Raw genomic sequence first — 21,631 nt, 5'->3', positions numbered from 1 at the left:
TGCTACAACTGAACCTAGCATACATATCTACTCAAACGGATGTCGAAGCCAACCTGTGCTGGAGCAGTCAATAGAAGACCGCAATGAACACCACCCGGATGGTGTCTTGCCAGGAGGTAGCATCATCCTCTATGGAAAACACAAGCCAACGTATTGCTGTCCACCCAAAACTGCAACTCTGAGGGGCTGAAAACGCTGTTGTAACGCAGATTTCAGGGCTTCCGTTCACCCCCCATAGATGTCAGAGCGATGGAGAGGCTTGATGGGGTGTGGATCTCTCGTACCACAGCCGTTAGAGGGCTAAAAACAGATGAAAAATAGCAAGGTTTTAAGGCTGGAAACAGTGTCGTGTGAACAGGATACGGGCTGACATTGCACGGGATGCAAAGCCGGGAAGTCGAAGGCAAGATCAGAGGTAGAAAGTCCAGCATCCCCCTCTCCAGTCTACAAACGCAGGTCCCTTGTCCCGCTTGATGGGGCTGCTTTTCCCCTCTCCAATTGCGGGTCCTCCTTTAGATGCTCCAGAACAAGCGTCCTTTTGTCGAACCGCTACCCGTATGCGATTAACGCAAGGGATGAGAGTTAACGCAAAGGTGCAGATTAGGCAAGGCTCGTGTGTTGGCCGCCTAGAACAAGATCTTACGGCTGATCTGTGGCAATCCCTTCGGGGATGAGAGAGAAGGGAGGAGCGATGGATGATTTGGCTCTATAGCACAGAAAACGCAGCCTGAGAGGTGAAAATGTTGTCTGTTTGCAGAAAACACAGCCACCAAGGGGGAGCGATCTTAATTTTGAGGGAGTTCTTTGCGACAGAAGCAATCAGTAGGGGATCGCTGGCTTAGGAGAAGAACCTCAGCGTCTGATACCATGTGAGAGTGGACAGTGGAAGTGGAAGCCTGTCAACAACAGCATATAGCTCACGTTGAGTCCTTTCTGGGAATACGTGAAGATCTGCTTCATTTTGTCCACATCTGCCATATGGCTATAAGCTCGTGCTGCATGGGGCCACAAACCATCAAATCGCTCATGTAGCTTACGCTTGCATTGAATGTGTTCTTGAGCGTGTTTCTCTTTCAGTTTTGCTACCTGATCTTGCATTTGATTCATAACCTTTTGAAGCATCTGTAGCATTGTTGTTTGATCTATTTTGTTGTAGTCCACTCCATTCATGGCTGCTTCGACCTCATCTGTAGATTCTTGATCTATTAATATTTTTACTTGCATTGACGTTACTTGCGGATACGATGTTTGTGTTAGTCTCACATATAGTTTGTTTTAAATATACAGATACGATGAGTGACCAGGGTCATAGAGTAAAGTTGACGTTCATCAAGATTTTGCTACGTACCACTGGACTATCAGGATAGGCTTTGACGGAGGCTATGCTAGATTATATGGAGATGGATGACGCCAGTTTAGACAGCTCCATCGAGTTTCTTGGGCGATTCAGTTTGCCCGTACGTCCTGGAGAGGGTACATCCCCCAGCCACACATAGGAGTGGAGACTTCTTCTCATGCAGATCAGACCATAGCACATCGGTAATCTTCTCGATTGATAAAGTAGTAATGTCATTCTTTTTTTGATATAGAAATCTTAATATATGTATTCCCTTGGTGTCTTTGTTTGCTTAGGACTCCTATTCCAGGTACATCAGATCATGAGAGTCAGCGGTTTACTCCTAATGTACCTCCTAGTACTGAGGTGACACCTGATTCACAGGCTAGTGGCGGTCAGTCTCGGAGGTATATCTATTATGGTGATTATGGATTAAATATCAAGTAGTTTTTAAGAACTCTCATTTCATCTGCCGTATGTTTATATTGCATGTAGACATCATCGACAGAGTAGCACGCCACTAGGCCGATCGACTCGTGAGACACCGCCTCAGCCGCTAGCTCCCCCGTCATTGCCCCCACCTCCACAGATGCGCATGTCATTGGCAGCTTGGGTGTCACATGCGACATCTTGCCTGACATGGCCGTCCTCCAGCTCAGAGCCGGCATCGCTCCCAAACGTCGGATGGGAGACCTCTGTTCATCTTATCTAAAGCAAGTTCATATACCATGGGAGTAAGTATTAATTAACATAAAAAATATAAATTTTAGTTTGTTAGTTGAATTACTAATCGACTTTATTTTGCACTGTAGTGATCAACATGAATGTGACAAGAAATATGTTATCAACACACTAGAGACGGAGTATGGGACAGGATAGAGTCACAAGTGGATGGTCGAGCAAATGTGTAAACTCATGGGTTATCGACGCGACGCAGCACGGTAAGTAGAATGTCACGTGACACATCCAACCCTATGTGTCCTTGGACAAGCTACAGCATGACCAGGGTTCAGTTCAGTCAAGTCGGTTTAGAATAGGAAGTGATTTGACACCTTTGTGAGTCTGTTCGCACCAGACACTTAGATTAGATGCATATCCTGTGGTGTACACAGCATGATCATCAGATTCCAGTCAGATCCCATCAGTAGCATTTTTACACTGCATAGGCCTATTTTCCCTATTTTTGACATTTTTCACTTATTATTTTTAAGTGTCTTTTGTTGAAAAGTAGGTAGGGCAAATCGAGTAATTTTGGGTGGTGAGATGGTTGAGGTGGGTGAAACGTATAAGTACCTTGGCATCGACGTAGACTCGACCTTTTCCATTGAACGCATCGTTAAAGAGCGAGCAGACAAGGGGAGGAAAAGTCTCTTCGCATGTCAGCACCTACTGGCGAACCGAGCCATCCCTATTTGGTCTCGACTGACTATTTTTAAGGCGTGCGTGTATCGAGTGATTTGTTATGGCGTGGAAATTATGGGGGTCCACGACCAGCGTGTCCTTCACTCTCTGCAGCGCCTCGTCGCCACCGGGATGCGAATGTTACTCGGAAAGGGAGCAAGGTCAACCTCTGTAGGGACGGCAACTCTCCATCACGAGTTCAACATACCACCCGTACCTGCCTTTTGTGGGGGACAACGAGCAAGGGCTTTTGACAAGTACCGCTTGGTTTCATCTACTTGGATAGGCTCCTTGGTAAACAAGAAGCCCAAGAACCAACCGTTCAAGAAGTGGACTTGGACGACAAGAACCGAGAATTGGATGAATAAGTATATCATAGCGGCTGACTTTAGCTCAGTCCGCTACCACGCATGGGACAAGTGGGACGAGAGGCATTCGTGCCTGGCGTTGGAGCCCTATAAGGAGGCCGGCTTTGAACAAACAAGTGGATACCTGCTGCACCTCAATAGGAGCACTATAGTAAATAGAAAGGAGGAGAGAATTCTGGCTCTCGTGAGAGTAGAGGGGCTTAAACTGGCTGATAGTTATATGTGCGGACATAGCATTTGCATGCTGTGCTCCCAGTTAGAGGGTCGTTCGCTTTCGCATTTGCTGATGAGTTGTCCGGCGGTTGATGAATCTAGGGGGAGATGGCTAAACCGTTCAACTCCACCTTCAACGCAATCGACCCTTCGTTGGACCCTGAAGAAAGGACCGTTATTCTCCTTGGTGGGGAGGCTCGCGGGAAGCGGCTGCCTTTCTGGTTACGCCGTGATCCGCACTCGAGGGACGGAACCGCAGGGCACGTGCCTGTGGTGAAGTTCCTCGGTGAAGTTGTACCCCGGTATTTGGGTGCTTTGCATAGGCGGATGGGGAGATAATGCTCCCCTTCCTATGCTGTTATTCTGAATCCGATCTCTTCCGGGGGAAATGACGTAATTCTCCCCAAGCGAAGCCAGATGAGCTACAAGAACACCTAAGTGCCATTCCCTCCCGGGGGGGTCAACTTCACCTGAAAGGGGTTGGGAGATGCAAAAGGGAGACATCACCAACCTCAGCGGACGCCACTTGTGAGCCGACGCCCTTCCAAGCGGGTATGGCATTTCCTAGGGGAAAACCGTCGGGTTTCAAAGGCAGTTTAGTGAGGTGAGCGATAAGTTACCTAGCGGAGGCAATTCCAAAGGGAGGACCGAAGCAAGTCCCGCAGTACCTGGGCCTCTGAACAGAGGTACTTGGTCGCTGTCACGCCCAAATCCAAGTGGCGAGTGGGTCTCTCAAGGGATTAGTCATGGCCCTAAGAGTGTAGATAATTCTGAACTTTCGTAGTCCAGAGGAAACTAGTGACAAAAGCGTCTGCCTTCGGTTTCTGGGTGCATAGTCCTGGTCGTTCTTATTGTATACTTCTTTGGTGTATGAGGGGAGCGGCTGGGCGTGCCCTACCCGACTCCGAAAACAAAACAAAACAAAAGTAAGTTTGTATATAAGCAAACCTAGACTAGTACTAATTGGCAGAAGAGGCAGTAGGAGCATCTTACTCAACAGGTAACTTCTCAACAGAACCCCAAGCCCTAGCGTTTTTGCTCCACAGCAACCACCTAGCGTTTTTGGACCAGATCAGCCAGCGATTTGCACTTGCAGATTCCGGCGACAGCAGAACATCAGATCAGCTTAGCGTTTTGCATTTGCAAAACAACTGGCGACCGATTTGCAAATTTTCAGCCCTAGCGTTTTTGCATCTGCATCATCACCCAGCGTTTTGCAGATTCACCGCGACGGAACATCAAGAAACCTCAGCGTTTTCAGTTCTCAGCCTTTAGACACCGCAGATCAAGCCCCGAACCTCGCAGATCTCACCTTCCCGTAGCAGATCCTCACCGCACGGTCAGATCCAACAAGGTTTACAGTTTCAGCCCGAAAACACAGATTTCAGCATATGCGTTTTCAACACATTGTCGTCGTACTGTTGTCATCGACATTGTCACCGACATAGAGTCATAATTCAGCAGATAGAAGATTTGCAGATTTCAGCCCTTAGCGTTTTCAGTTTTCAGCCCGTCTCATCGTCGTCGTCCTCATCATCGTCGAGTCCAAGCATTGTAGAGATTTGTGCAATCATAAGTAGACCGCTCTTGCCATAGAGAGTGGGGCCTTTGGAGGAGGGTTTTACGTCTCTGGTGTTGTATGTCTCTTCTCTATCTCTTAGTCTCATGCACTTCCATTCACAGTGTCCATTCACTTTGTTTGTGTCCATTGCACTCTCTCACTAAAGGAACGGAAGGCTCTCCCTTCCGTAAGTAAAAGGAACCCTTGAGCACAGTTCGGAGCACTCATCTCGAGCAAAGTTCAAACACTCATTCCGTTGCACTTTACATTGGTATCAGAGCTTTGGCAGTGTTCTGTATCACTCAAGGAAAGAACCACAAGAATCACAAGAATTTGTTTTGCTTGTTGCGGTCGCACGAACCCAAGTTCGCTTGGGCGTGTCGATTCCTAATCGTGTTTTTGAAGAGTGACAGGAATCCCAAGAAAGAAGGGCTTGTCCAGTCTCCCCTTGTGCCTCTTTTCACTCATTGAGAGCGGACCGTGCACTTAGCGGCCGGCCAATCGACGTGAGGTGGGAAAAAGCAACCTTGGTGTGAGCGCAAGGCCGCCAAAAGGTGTGCCCGCGGAAAAGAGCAGAACTCGGGTGAAGTGAAGATCCTTCTCTAACACAGATTGCAAGCGAAAGAAGAACCTCAAGACCCGCAAGAACCTCAAGAACTCAAGAACCTAAGAACCAAGACCCACAAGAACCCAAGTTCCTCGTGAACTTGAGAACCCAAGACCACAAGGACCCACAAGAACCCAGGACTTCAGAATGGTCATCACTCGAAGCGGAATGGCTACTTCTGCTTGGAGGTGATGAGCATGAGAAAGGCGAAGAAGAATTTTCCTCACCAGGAGGTTTTTCCGACCCTTCCCGATCTACGTCAAGGATTGCACTAACTCCTATGGAGGCTTTGGACCAGATGTTTATGGAAAGAAAGTTAGAACGCGAAGCAAGAAGAGTAGAAAGAATGGCAGAAATGGATCGCAGACAAGCAGAAAGAGAAGCAGAAAGAAAGGCAGCCATAGAGCGTGAGCATGAGGAAGCGCGACACATGCAAGAGTTGTTGCGACTCTTTTCTCAAGTGCAGGCACAAATGCAAGAGATTTGCGAAAAGGAGACTCTCTCAGTCTCTTCTTATCCAAAGCATGACACACAGGATTCCATGATGATTTGAATGACAATGATAAGCATGATGATTTGCATGATCAAGATGTGATTTCTCACAAGCATGATGATTGCATGAAGAAGACGTGATTGTTCACAAGGATGATGTGTTAGTTGATGCTTTTTCTAGTGAAGCTAACCTCATTGTAGAGACGATCAATCACGAAGACCCGATCTTGGCTCTCAAGCCTAGGTCCAAAGAACCCCCTTAGGAAGAATCAATCTTGGCTCTCGAGCCTAGGTCCAAAGAACCCTCACAGGAAGTTTATGTGTTCGCATGATTAGTACGCACGCATTGATTGAGTGTTTCATTCGTGATCGTTTCCTGTATTTTAGTCAGCGTCTTTATGTGATCCCTTTTCCTAGGCATCACACATTGTACGTTGAGCACGTTTCACTCATGAATGAGCACGGATGTATGCGGATTATTCATGAAAAGCTGAAAAGTATGCATTCCAGGACGTCATATTCCACGTCTCTTCCTTGGCATGACACATTTGTAGAACGAGCACAAGAAAGTATGAGCACCAAGCATGGGCATTTCTGTTGTGAATTGCCACAGTTGTTTGATTTAGATCAGAAAGACAAGATTCAATCTCATTGTTTGCGTGTGTGTGGTGAATGGTTTGGCACTCCGTCTCTTTGTTCATCTGCATTGCATGCACAGTCTTTGAGGAAGACAAGATTTTTTCACTCACGTTACATGGAATAGGTATGTTCATGGTTTTGTGTTGGAAATGGTTTCAGGAATTTTTAGTGATGGAGATTCTTGAAGAAGAAAGAAGCATGGCATTCGACGAAGTTGAAGCATTGAAGGAGCCTCAGAAGACTTTGTGTTGCTTTCGGCACGGCCCAAAGAAGCAAGCGTTGGAGACCTTTATGAAGTTCAAGTACCGACCCACACATCCGAGTGGGCCGGCGAAGAGTCTCTTCCAGGATTTCGGATGTTATTGGCGATCTCTCTCGACGCCATACAGTTCGGTACCAGTACCTCTCTTTGAAAAGGAGGGGATGTCACGTGACACATCGAACACTACGTGTCCGTGGACAAGCTACAGCATGACCAAGGTTCAGTTCAGTCAAGTCAGTCTAGAATAGGAAGTGATCTGGCACCTTTGTGAGTCTGTTCGCAGACCGTGCATGTCCAGACACTTAGATTAGATGCATATCCTCTGGTTGCACACAGCATGATCATCAGATTCCAGTCAGATCCCATCAGTAGCATTTTTCAAGTGCATAGGCCGATTTTCCCTATTTTTGATATTTTTCACTTATTATTTTTAAGTGACTTTTGTTGGAAAGTAGGTAGGGCAATTTGAGTAAGTTTGTATATAAGCAAACCTAGACTAGCACTAATTGGCAGAAGAGAGAGCAGGAGCATCTTGCTCAACAGGCTACTTCTCAGCAGAACCCCAAGCCCTAGCGTTTTTGCTCCATAGCAACCACCTAGCGTTTTTGGACCAGATCAGCCAGCGATTTTCACTTGCAGATTCCGGCGACAGCAGAACATCAGATCAGCCTAGCATTTTGCATTTGCAAGACAACCGGCGACCGATTTGCAGATTTTCAACCCTAGCATTTTTGCATCTACATCATCACCCAACGTTTTGCAGATTCACCGCGACGGAACATCAAGAAACCTCAGCGTATTCAGTTCTCAGCCTTTAGACACGACAGGTCAAGTCCCGAACCTCGCATATCTCACTTTCCAGCAGCAGATCCTCGCCGCACGGTCATATCCAACAAGGTTTACAGTTTCAGCCCTGAAAACGCAGGTTTCAGCATCTGCGTTTTCAGCGCATCGTCGTCGTACCGTTGTCATCGACATAGAGTGAGAATTCAGCAGATAGAAGATTTGCAGATTTCAACCCTTAGCGTTTTCAGTTTTCAGCCCGTCTCATCGTCGTCAACATCGTCGGCAAGTCCTAGCATTGTAGAGATTTGTGCAATCATAAGTAGACCGCTCTCGCCATAGAGAGTGGGGCCTTCGGAGGAGGGTTTTACAACGTCTCTGGTGTCGTATTTCTCTTCTCTCTCTCTCAGTCTCATGCACTTCCATTCATAGTGTCCATTCACTTTGTTTGTGTCCATTGCACTCTCTCACTAAAGGAACGGAAGGCTCTCCCTTCCGTAAGTAAAAGGAACCCTTGAGCACAGTTTGGAGCACTCATCTTGAGCAAAGTTCAAACACTCATTCCGCTGCACCTTACATAGAAAGAAAGAAAGATTTTTAACGTCTATGTCACGCCGAAACCGGCCTATGAGACAAATCAAATGTACATGGTGTGTATGTCTTCCGTCTAAAGGAAAGACAAATGAAACAAAACTGTTATGCATCACCTCGTTGCCATGTCGGCTGTAGAGATTCCATCCTTGCCAACATCTCTTAACGTCCAGAAGCATGAGCAATATGCCTCAGCCTCAGCAACTGCTGCCAAACTCTTCGTCCAAGCAACTAGCCAAGGGAATCTAGTCGCTTCACTATTCTTTGTCCTTGCGCTGTCCGAGCAATGCATTACTTCTGTCGATATACCCCAATGGCTGCCGAGTATCATAGGCTGCCTTTTGCACCTCTTTGGGCCTTCACAACTTCTATGACTAGGAGGTATCCACCTCATAAACTCGGTCCAAGCAATCAACCAACCGAAGTTGCTCGACTGCCCCCCCCGCACTTTAGATTCGCACTTCGATGCCCTACCTTGCTGTTAGCAATAAGCGTATAGTTTATTTGCTGCCTCGCTGCCACGAGTCCAGTGGCCCCATCTTGGCCAACACCGTTTAATGAGCAGAAGCATGTGCATAATCACTCTCCGAGCATACCCATTATCATCATTGACCTCGCATTTTGCTGTCGTGGCTCCAATCCAAGCCACTAGCCAAACGAAGCAACTCGAATAAGACGCGGGCTGGTGCTCACCGAAGCCCGCCTGCTCGCAATACGGGTTGTGCATTACATCAGCCACCAACTCTTCCTCCCATGTATTTTTGAGTGACACCTCACCGGGTTCGCACACACCGCCGAAAGTTTTACCCCTTTCTTTTCAGTACCTCGCCCTGTTGTAGTGGTCTGGACTCTATTACACTGACCTTTCTCGTGTGCACTCATGTAGTACTTCCACTCGCTGATCAGCCCTCTTTGAAGATAAAGAAACCATTGGCCAACCAATCGTGTTCCTTGCTGCCTAATATTCCTGGCACGGTATCGAATACACTTTACCGTCTCGCATCCTCTTGTATTCCGCCTCGTCGTGGGGGAATGAAGCGGCCATCTGTGGCCTGCAGTAGAACCAACCCCTGCTGATCCATTAGGTACACCACACGTCTGCTCACCTTTCGCTTATCAAGACCAGAGAACGGCTGTAACTCCCTGGCTTAGCCTTGCATCGGCCACGTGTATTCCCTTTTGCTGTTATCTCTGCACCTTCACGCATGCGTACCGTTCCATAATCCAACGCATCCCAGCATTGGGTACCTTCTCCGGGGTCCCATACGAAGTCATTGCGCGCACTCACCTTCCCTATAAATTGAGTTGGAGGGTGAGTCATCATGACTACAAGACCCCTGTTGTCTTTTCCATTATACTTACCAGCTAACTCGCATATCTTCACCTGCAGCAGCAGGCCTTGCTCAGTTCCATTGAGTAACCCGAAAAGGGGCTCCTTTTCCACAAACCCAGGCAGCCCTGGTCGCCGTCCGTCACTTCGACAGCCACCCCTTCAGTAAGCACCATAGAGCCTCCGCTCCTGGTGTGAGAAACAACTTCCCACCCATTCGCATCGTTAGTCAGGCGGGTCCGAGATTCTCATCCTTCCATACCAGCCAACTGGCCGCCCTGTACCATGCTGCTGCTGGTGAGCATCAGGTTCCAATACCAAAACACGAGCATAAAAATAAATCTGGGTTCTATATCCCAGAACCCCCAAGTAATGTCATTTCTGAACCCACACTCGGCCCACACTTTGTCATATCCCTGCATCTCATTCGGCCTCTAGTCCGGATGTCACTTGTCCATGCCATCGGGACCATCGGGGAGGTCGCCGGCTGTATCGCAGGATGCCTCGAGCAAAGGGACATCCAGCCCTCTGATTGCATCGTATCTGGCCAGTCAAGCCAGGCCCGGAAGCTCAAGCTGCCCATAGTTAGGCTTCATGCATCTCCCACCAATGGGTACCTCGTCGAGGATACCATGACAGAGAATTGACCATCTGTGCCATCCTCAGCCCCATACATGCGCGTCCATAACAGGACCTGCACCCTCTCATTCAACTGTATCCTAATGATGACCACTCCCGGAGGGTCCACTTTAAACTGTTTCGGCTCAGCGAATAGCCCGTAAGAGGACTCCGAATACCTTTCCCTTTGCATTTCCATAACCTCAGCCATGATCCGATCACCGTGCCTCATTGTCAGGTCATACCCCCAATCACGTCCTGCTACACCTCGTACATCGCTGACCACTCGCGTCAAAGTCACACCCATCATTGCTGGCAAGTCCCTGCTCATTCCACTTGGTTGCGGAGGATCTGTCCACCCATTCCAAGCATCTCCACAATCCAATTCACGCCCTAGTATCACAATATCCGTGCAACATTCCAGGTCCACCGCCTCACCTTGAGTTAATGGGCTGCCTACCCCCAACTTCTCGCATACAGAAGGCATACCTCCATGAGCTTCCACAGTCCCCTTCTTGGGCGCACCAAAAATAGCAGCCTGTAGGTCGCTTTGCGTCGCATATTTCAACTTTCCCCCATCATGTGGGAAATAGGAATCAGCAGGGTCCACCTGGTGTTCCTCAATCTCCTCATTCGATTCATTGCTGCCCATTGCACCTGGCCCGCTGGCCACCAACATCCCGAAACCTGGTTTACCGGGAGTACCACAAAAACTCGCATCCACCATGCTGGCGCCACTAGAAACCTTGTCACTACCATCATCCACATAACAGCTCTTCCTCTCGGGTATCTTTTTGGGCCTCATCCAACCTTACATCTGGCCCAATTCCAATTTCTGACACATGCAGCAGTTCATTCAGCACTGCCAACACTTGCCCTTCCCTGTCGTGCGGGCTATAGGCATCCACCCGATCAGCCTGGAATTCCTCTTCGCTTTCCTCATTCTGGCATTGCTCCATGAACCTGCCGGACTCTTGAGTCCCTGAATCCCCATCCCATGGGTCATGACCAGCACCGCATCCGACGAAGTCCAGCAAACCTTCCTCATCGTAGGCATCTCCATATGTAGGAAACATCTCCTTGAGTTTCCTCGTTATTCGCTCCTCATCCATTTCATCCTCGCAAAACAAAACAGCATCCCCTTCCGTTTCTTCCTCACTTGACGTGACAGCATTCCTCTCTTCCTTTGAAATTGCTAACTCAGCGGCCCACTTATCCTGCATCATAGCAACCTTCTAATAAGCCAGGTTATCCCCTTCTCTTGTCGGCGGAGCTCGTCCTCCAACATCGCTTTCTTCCCTTCAAGTTCCTTCCTAGTTCTCTTACTTGCCAACCGCATGAAATCTACATCCCGATGGAACTCTCCATAATCCTGGAGCGTGTTTGGGTCAACACATGCATGGCATCTTGCACCGCATCCCCGTCATATCCCGGTTCTTCTGTGCTCCATCCATCATAGCCGAAGCCCGCGTACCCGCCAACTGAGTAGTGCCTTACATCAGGCATGTCTTTTTCCCATGCATCTTTGCGTGCTTCCACACCTGGATTGCAAAGCACCATGAATGCAGTACATTGCTCGTTCTTATCAGTCCGGTCTCTACCATTCAAAGTCTTCTCATGCGCACTCATACTGCTCTTCCACGTGTTGCTTAGTCCCCTTCGACGAGGGGGGACCCCTCGGCCATCCATCGCCCGGGTCCCCATTATCATGCATCAGTTGCGCGCTATCGTGCATCAAACGATCCTCGCACATTTCCACTCTCATTAGACCTCCTTCGACCTTATTGCAGGCTTGTATGGTGGGCTCATTAGCCCAAGGCAAGAGGCCAGCCCCGGCCGCCATCCGCAATTCGATGGCATCCCTTCGTGCCACATGTCATAGGTGCTCCGCATGTCATCCCCAATAAACTCATACACCCTCCATCTGGTTGTAATGTGCCTGGGCACACATTCCAAGCAATCCACAAAGTGAGCACTCTCTGGCTCGACGAAGCACGTCCATTCACCTTCGTGTTGACCTTAGTCATGCTATAAGCATCCTCCGTCTCTCCTCCCGGAAACATAAAAAACAATCCGCGTTTAATCTCCACAGGACTAACACAATGCATCTCCCAGCCAGAACCACTCTCGTCATCCGCGATCCAATCAACATGCCACGGTTGTCCTGTATCCCACAGCCCCAATGATTTAATATCCCTGTCACACGATTCCTGTTCCGCCTCAAGTCCCTAGCTCGTCAAGCCTATATTAGGTTCCTCATTGGGAACCTTCAAGGTCTCACCGCTTTGGTCAGGATCAGGTAGCTCTACCCAAACTCCTCTGTCAATAATCCCTTCTGGCCATACATCTCGTTCGATATTTGCTTCCAAAATCCCCACTCCTGCAACAGTTGCGGAGGTTATCTCCTTCTCCAAGGAGATCAGCCCTATAGCATAGCATAAAGGCAGCACCCCGCACGGTACCTCCAACAACCCTTTTGGGATTCAATCATGATAGGTTAATTCAAGCGGGTCATCCGATGTCTTGCGCATTTCCTGGGCTTCCCCCATCTTTACACCTGGTTCCGCCAGATCTTCCAAAAGTTCAGATTCTTCCTTCATTCTCTCAGACGTCTCCTCCTCAGAGGGTAGTAGCCCTGCATTACACATAACCCAGTCAACGGATTTTGTGCAGGGCATTCCCATATACTCCTGCACTTCCCCGTCGCAAGTGGAAAGATAAGAGACAAGGCCCATCGCGCACTCCTCACTCTGACTCTCTCTCGAGCAATCTTAATCCGGTTCGGGTTTGCTAAAAACAAAACCAAAATCCGCTTCATGCATAGGCCAGATGTTGACCTTGGAGTTACACCTGTCCTCGCATACTGACATTTCTTCATTGACCGAGGGGTAGCAGTCCGCAGATCCTCCTGAGGCTCCTCACAGTCCCTCCTCACGACACCAAAAAGTTGTCAAACCCTCCTCCGAAGGCCCCACTCTCTATGGCGAGAGCGGTCTACTATTGATTGCACAGTCTCTACAATGCTATGGACTTGCCGACGATGTCGATGATGATGAGGACGACGACGAGACGGGCTGGAATCTGAAAAACGCATGGCTGAAATCTGCGAATCTTTATCTGCTGAATTCTGACTCTATGTCGATGACGACGGCTGACGACAATGCAACGACGATGCCCTGAAAATGCAGATGCTGAAATCTGCGTTTTTTCCGGGTTGAAACTGCAAACGCTCGTGGATCTGACCATGCGGCGAGGAACTGTTGCGGGAAGGTGAGATCTGCAAGGTTCGATGATTCTACTGCGGAGTCTGACTGCTGAAAACTGAAAACGCTGGTCTAGATCTAGGTTTCGTCGCGGTAGATCTGCAAAACGCTGGATGGTTATGCTAATGCAAAAACGCTAGGGCTGATCTGCTATCTTGCTGTGGAATCTGCTAACGCTAGGGCTGGTCTGTCTTCTGCTGCTGCCGGGGCTGATCTGCAATGCAAAAACGCCAGGGCTGATCTGTCATGCAAAAATGCTAGGCTTTTCAGATGGGCTTCACTGTTGGTGGCAGCGTCCTCGTATCTCATAGTAATAGTAAATTGGGCAGTGGCGTGTTTTGATTACCTTGTACATAGATACAGAAAAAAAAACGAGTCTGAAGGGAATCGAACCCCGGCACTAGCCATATGAGGCTATCACCACGAGATTCCCCACCACCCACCCTTATTAGTAAGATTTCAAAAGAATAAAAATCATGACTTAACAAAATGAATTACTGTGAGATTAAATCTTACCCAATATAGGTTGATTTGTGAGTTGACATGCACGGCTAATAGTCCTCATCGTCATCTCTGAGATTAACCATCAATAAAATCTCATCTTCATTATCTTTGTTTACTTCTTCAAACTCCTCTGCCGTTAGATCTGTGTTGACGTTCATTTCCTCCATGTGCTTGACATCCACTATTTCTTCCTCTTCGGTGTCTGTAGTGTCAGAGTACGGATGGTTGTCGTTCTCATCATCTACAATGTCATCATGATCGGCAAGGAAAATTCCACACGTCTCTAACGTGGATGTGTCTAGAATCGAGGATGTTACCAATTCATCCTGATTTGCTTCCTCAGGGTCAATGCTATCAAACAATTGACGATCTCTAGGTTGGACATGCACAACTTGCCACCATGGATGAGAATCTGGGTTCTTGTAAAAGAACTCTTGCTCAACATGAGTTGGCAGAATATAAGGCTCTCTTGTTGCACGCATTAACTTTGAGGAGTCGACGAACCAAAATTTGGCCGGTCCTCTTCTCATTGTGGCACTATTGCCTTTATACTCGGCACGAAATCAATCCACCTTCAGAATCACCTATCAAAATGCACGAATCAAAACTTTAGAATTATGTATAACTTCAAGAAATTTACATGTCATTGTTGTATGAAGAGGGATTTCATTCACCTGTTGTTTGAAGATCCGATACGATATTTCATAAATGCCGACTATGGTTCCCACATAACCAAGTTCACTATCGACAAGATTTGTGTCTCTTGAACTTGCACGTGATAATTGCTTGAAAGAGGCAACAACCGAAGAATCTTGAGTTAGACGTAAGTCATCAATAGCTTTTATCCGAAGATGTTGACTATAAGCCCACATGTTGGTATACATTCGAGCCTAGATCAATATATAAATGATATAAGAAAAACAGGAATATTGCTTGTTTAGTTTAAAGTTTTCAAAACCCAAAAGTTACCTTTGTTTCACATCCGATCATAAACTCTCTATGTTCCCTTGAGATTGTCTCATGATCTCTATCCGCCCGTTGCATACGGGTGTATAACCAATCCATGAAAGAAGGTACGTCTTTGATGTTATTTACGTTGGTTTGACGTCTGGATCTCCTGTTTTTACGTCTGCCAACTCGTTGGTTTGCAAGTTCCTCCTCGTACTCCTCAACAAATTGTTGCATGCATTCGCTATTATAGACAATGAAAGTAGAAATATCCAAATTATCTTGGATCTTAAGTCGAAAAGGGACTCCCTTACCAGACAATACCTCGTCTGACACGGTAGAAGAAGACTCATCCATACGCGTGGAGCTTCAAAATCGGTTCGCTCAAGATATTCACAAACGTAATACATGCATTCTTCAAGTATCCATCCTTCTGCTATAGAATCCTCTGGTCTTTCTTTTTGACGTACATAACCTTTCAGTACTCCCCATAAATCTCTCGGCCCAAAACATCCATCCAGTAGAAACAACACCAGCAAGCTCTATCTCATCCACTAGATTGATTAGCAGATGAACCTTCATATCAAAAAAGAAGGTTGAAAGTTCCTTCTCCATTAAACAAAGAAGTTCTATACATTTATGCTTCTTTTGTGGAATTAACCCTTTGTCAATTTCTTTAGATGTAATCCATCTATCAATAAAAGAAAGAAGATATTAAAGTTATATATTTGAATTAAGAACTTATCAACTAAAATTTTATACTAAAATTTAATGAGCGATAAATACCTTGCAAGCGATCCAAAGCGATATATTTTATCTCGGACTCCTTGGGTAGTACATCCATCAATAACAAGGGATAGAACATGCTGTATACATGATTAATCCGATCAACAAAACATGTAAGAAAATAAAAACTTACGAAGATTGATAAAACTTTACCTTCACAGAATTGTGCCAATCATGTGTTTTTAAACCAGACAAGCTCTTGTCATCTAAAATGAACATGTTTCGACAAGATGCTCCATATCTTATAGGTGTACGAATCAATTGAATCCTCTTGTTGATAGTCTACACCTCTTCTACGCTGAGTACCCATGGGGCAGGCTCATAGGTTGTCTCACGTCCAGTTTCATCAGAAAGTGGCCGTAGATTAGGCTTTGAGGTTCGATCCTTTAAGTCATTTCTTGCTGCCACTGTGTCTTTCAAGACAACAAGGTGTTGCCATAACGAATGACTAACGTTCTTAAATATATGCATAGGATCAAGAAGATGACATATCTTCAAATCCTTTCAATATTCCAAAGTGTACCATATTGAAGAATTTTGAGCCAGAGAACATTTTCCTTTGGCTCGCACCTTCATAGCATCATCATCATCGCCGTTTATGATCTCCGACTCCAGATTGATAGCGGGTCCAACAATCCACTTTAGATACCAATCCTTTGGTGTGTTTGGTATTTGACATCTCCCTTCTTCTACCTCCCGTTAAAATGTATGGCTTGCCTTCTATTTCATAGATGATGCTCTTCATGTGAAAATCGTCTGTGTTGAAGATATATATATTTTTGTTGAGGTTTTTGCTATAAGTCGATCTCAACCAATCATGCCATACATGACAAGCTTTATAACCCTTGGTACATATTCCTGCATGAAAAACATAACAAAGATGATTAGCGCAATAAATATACAAAAAATGTACGAGACAATGTATATATCTAAACCATTTACCTGAGCAAAAACCATATCCTGGAAAGTCATGGATAGTCCATGCTAAAATCTCACGAATAATGAACTGTCTTTGACCAATGCTTCTTGACATATCCACGACATCAATCCCTCTCCACAAATCTTGAAGATCGTCAATGAGAGGAGCCAAATATACATTCAGGTCTTTAACTTGTCGCTTTCCCGGAATTAAGAGTGAGAGCATTAAATGCTCTTTCTTAATACTGAGATATGGGGGTAGATTATAGTTAATAACTTCCACCGGCCATGTAGACCATTTACTTGATTTTAAAGAAAATGGATTCACACAATCTAATGCTACACCCATCTTTAAATTGCGTGATTCTTTTGTGAAATCTGGCCATAGCGAATCAATATGCTCAAATGCAGAACTATTCTGCGGAATTCGCATTACTCCATCTTTGTTGTTGTGCTCCGCTTCCCATGTCATAAGCTTAGCTAATTCGGGACTTTGAAATATATGTTTTATACGTGGAGCCAACGGGAAAATTTCTCAATACCTTTCTAGGGACCTTACCTTTCTCCTCTTTATAACGAGGCATTTGACATTTTGGGAACGTCACACTGTCCTGGTACTGATGTCTATATAAAATACAATCATTGGGACATGGCTGTATGGAAGAATAGTCAAGTCCAAGACTACTTATCATCTTCTTAACCTCATCGTGTGATGTAGGAAGGAAATTGCTTGTCGGCAAGAACTTTTAAGAGAGTAGCTTGCAAGTTGATTAAAAATATGATCAATAACAAGCACCAATGTTTAGACTGTAACAAATAAATACGTTAGATGTATACATACTTCAATAGTGCTGAAACGGATACATTACTCCATCCAAAACGGTTTTGAAGATTAAGAATAAGTAAGCTTGCACTTAGTCATGTCAGTTGGCTTCTTGCGTAGATATGCTTTAGAGATTCTTCTCAAAGATACTTCTCGTTGTTAGGAATATCGCTCGCCCTATCATTTTGATGCCAATCCTCAATAAAATCAGCCATGCCATCGTCGTTATCAAAGATATCATCACGTACATTAAAGTCCTTAGAATATTGTTCCTTTAGTCTTGCATACGTATTAGGATCACTCCTGCGTAGGATCCTCATGCACTCTGTTGACATTTGAGATACGTCATGTGAATGTTGATTTGTGACACTATCAATATCATAATCTGGAATCTGCATATTTGAAGGTAAATAAGATTTTATCAATAGCATGCTTCTATATAAAAGGAGAGAGAAACGCGCATGGAATTTAATAACATTTAGAGACAACAAAAACAAATATCAAATTAAATTAGCGATAGTACGGAACATAATGCAAATTGAAGTGTAGAATTAGGGTACAAAAGTTCAAAATAACATTAGGAATTGTATACAATGAGCTCTCAACCCTCATCTGTTAAGGGTGCTCGTGGAGGTCTATGCCATCCATAATTGACTAGCAATTCATCACTAGCACGTAATAATTTAATAGCATGGACAACTATATATCTTGGTACATCCCTACTCATATGTCTTGGTTTATGACTATTCTCACACTCCACAAACGTGCAATTGGTTCTGGCACTTCTCCCTCGACTACTATTGATTAAACCTACTATGTTTCCTTGAAACTAAGGTCTTCCATCAACATAGAGTCTTTGGCCTTCTGCACGTGTAATCCCTCTAGCAGAAAGAGAGGCTGCATTGAGATATAATCCATAAGTAGTCATGCTTTGGATGTAGCGAGTGAGCTGATGCCATGGACCCCATCTATATATAGGTCCACAAAAAGACATAAGGGTGACCTTTGAATGAGGGGGTACATGCAAATCCTGTGCAATAAAGACGCCTCGTCCCGCTCCACTGATGGTGGACGGAGCAATCATGTAGCGATTTCCCCAAAAGCCAAAAATCACTCCATCTGAAGGAAGTGGTCCTCCTTGCTAGCCTCCGTATCGTCTACGATCGTAGGTCTGTACTAGATCTTGTAAACAAGTAGGCAACAGATGATCTCCACCCATCTCAGCCTCCAATGCAGGAGGTAGAGGATTTCGAGAAACCTCGAGCTGCAACTGACAAATGACCTGCCCGTGCCGTGTGCGAGAGACATGTGCACCACTGCTAGTAAAGTCATCCTCGTCATCAAGTGAAGATACTTATATATATAATCGAGTTACATTATATATATCAATCTTTGATTTTCAAAATTCCTATATCAAACAATGGGAGATCAGAAAAATACCATAGGTCGATGTCGCTCCTCAGGTGGTGGTGCTTGCTCATAAGTACCATAAGTCATCTGATGTGAAATGCACTCCCGTCGTGGCCTGCGATACGTGCCACAACAACGAGCACACCAACATATAATAGGCTCATCATAATAGAAATCATCGTAAACGGGTTTATATGCAGTATTGGAACTCTGTGTACCCCGACTACCACTAGTAGGAGGTGGTGGTGTACCCTCTGATTGATCCGAATCTGGATTTCAATTACCATAAAAACATGAGACATTTATCAAACGACAAAAATAAAAAATTCAGTAAAAGTAACAAAACATTCTCATAAGTTATATGGTATATTCTGACGCTTATTGTAATTTAAAAATTAAACAGACGCTATTGTATGGTGCCGTCAAACAAGAGAAAGGCAACCATTTGCATGGAGACATGGCAATTCTTTCGCAAGGAGATGCGTCTACGCATTAATTTTTTCCAACGAAAGGTGTGTGTCTTTGGTAATATATATTAGAATTAATATGAACTTTCCAAGATTGATTCTAACTTTTCTCTAATCTATTTTATTTTGTTTATTCAAATTTGCATAGGAGACAACACGAAAGAGAGTAGCTTTACGTCACACATCTAGACTAGGACGGATGGGACGGGATGGATTTGTGGCCACATTTGTGAGTACAGACCATTCACATTTTACCTTTTAAAGATAGTAGTATTGAATGCATAAATTAATAAGTCTTTGGTTGTATCTTAATGTAGATGAAAGACTATGGTCGTGCACCGACGGCACAGAAGATAGAGTACGCCACATACTGCAGCTACCGCGCTTTGTGTCAGACACTTACTGAGAGTCCAGATCCACTTGTACGTATCCTTGTTTTGCTTTGTAGTTTTTTCATGGTAATTGTAATATATTCTTTTTTTATTTCACTAACTAATACATGAGCAGCATGACGAGGCTGATATGACAGAGGTGGCTCGATAGGAGGCCAAGGGGCGACGTCGAGAGGTTGAGAGGAGCGACGGCCCGATCACTAGCCATGATAGTGACGATCGCGGAGATGGGGACAGTCTAGTCCCACGGTTCGGACCAGTGGTGGTGGCCCTAGCGATCATGAGACCGACGATAGTGATTCTTCCAGTAGTGATGGATCACATAGTGATCATGCATAGAGATTTATTTTGCATATTTGGGATCGTTATATATGTATTTTTCAGTGTGCATTACTACATCGTATGTGATGATGAGGTTTGTTTTGTATATGTGAGGATTGATCACCACACATTTTGGACACATGTACATAAACTTACTGATGATATATATTGACATGTGTTTGTTGCATCACTGTATTTGTCTATTGTCAAACAATTAATTATTTGTCGATAAGATAATTAGCCTAAGTAACTATCTCAATGTTATTTATTTGTCTTTATATATATATATTTAAAAAGATGGATTGAAATCGTGGTCATTGTGCTACCAAATGATGATGTGGCATGTGAAACCTAATCCGAAGTTTTCTGTTAATTGCTCTACTTCTCAAAACTAAGGCATTTTGATCTTATAGCACTCTTGTGCAAGTCTTTAAGAATATAAAAGAAATATCGCAAGGGACGCTAGTCTTTCTGTTCAATTGTTGCTGTTCTGGTTTTGGATCACCGCTTGTGGCTTTTCGCTCGATCGGTTTACACATTGTTAAAAAGGCTTCTAATGGTTTTTTGAAGATGAAGATTTGAACTATGACGTTTCAAAGTACCAAGCATCATACGCTCCAAGTTTCAAGTTACGTACCATGTACCATGCACCAACTACAAGTATCAAGTTGCATTATGGAACCTGATACCAAACCCTAAATCAACTGCCAAATCTAACACTAACAAGTTTTCTTGGTTTCTATGTCAGACTCTAATATTAACAAGCTTTTGATTTCCATACTTTTTGTAAAGGTAGCAGATTTTATGCTAAGTGTCAGATTCTACATACCTTGTATCAAATCAAGTATCAAGTATCAAGTTCCAAGTACTAAGTATCAAATCAAGTACCAAGTACCAAGTACAAGTCAAGTACTAAGTACCAAGTACCTTATACCAATCTAACACTAAAAATGTTTTTTTGTTTTCATGTTGATTTATTACAGTACCACAATGTTACACCGACCAATTAGTACCATGGACCATGTACCAATTTCAAGTACGAAGTTTCATTATGGAACCTACTACCAAAGCAAGGACCAAGTACCAAGTACCGACATGTACCAAATACCAAGTATTGACATGTACCAAGTACCGACATGTACCAAGTTTTCTTTATATTCATGTTAAACCCACATGTCCCGAGTTGTATGAAATAGGGACAAGTTTTTTTGATCGTGGACTCCAGATCGGTCCATCGGCGAGCCGTTTGAGCTCTTGTGAGCCCACATGGAATGTCCATGTACCAGTGAGACATATGGGCAAGCTATACAGCTCGCTAAGAGCTCAAACAACTCGTCGATATATGGACCGTTCTCAAAGTCCTCGAGCAAAAAACGCTCGAAAATGACACATCGGTCAGCTGTTTGAGCTCTTGGTGAGTCCTATAGCTTGCCCACATGCCTCTTTGGCACGCAGACAAGCTATATGGACTCGTAGAAGCTCAAATGGTTCTCCAATGGGCCGTTTCCAAAGTAGTCCGCAAGCGTTTTTTTGGTCGTGGACTTTAGAAATGGTCAATCGACGAGCTTTAGCGCATGGAGCCCACGTGCCAATGAGGC

At 45.0% G+C, this 21,631-nt stretch overlaps 1 pseudogene across 1 annotated transcript; it reads left to right on the top strand.

The window, feature by feature from the left end:
- The first annotated feature begins 1,292 nt into the window (after positions 1 to 1,292).
- On the top strand, positions 1,293 to 20,206 carry LOC147464265 (uncharacterized; annotated as a pseudogene). Its single transcript, XR_015187568.1, has 9 exons — positions 1,293 to 1,560; positions 1,633 to 1,743; positions 1,832 to 1,872; positions 1,991 to 2,070; positions 2,149 to 2,277; positions 19,257 to 19,365; positions 19,469 to 19,549; positions 19,638 to 19,742; positions 19,828 to 20,206. The product of XR_015187568.1 is annotated as an uncharacterized LOC147464265 (transcript).
- The last annotated feature ends 1,425 nt before the right edge of the window (positions 20,207 to 21,631 follow it).

Source organism: Adiantum capillus-veneris, chromosome 1 (genome assembly GCF_014529385.1).
Source record: "Adiantum capillus-veneris isolate H3 chromosome 1, ASM1452938v2, whole genome shotgun sequence".
Taxonomy (NCBI): domain Eukaryota; kingdom Viridiplantae; phylum Streptophyta; class Polypodiopsida; order Polypodiales; family Pteridaceae; genus Adiantum; species Adiantum capillus-veneris.
The sequence above is the reverse complement of the archived record's forward strand: the minus strand, read 5'-3'. Positions and strand labels throughout refer to the sequence as shown.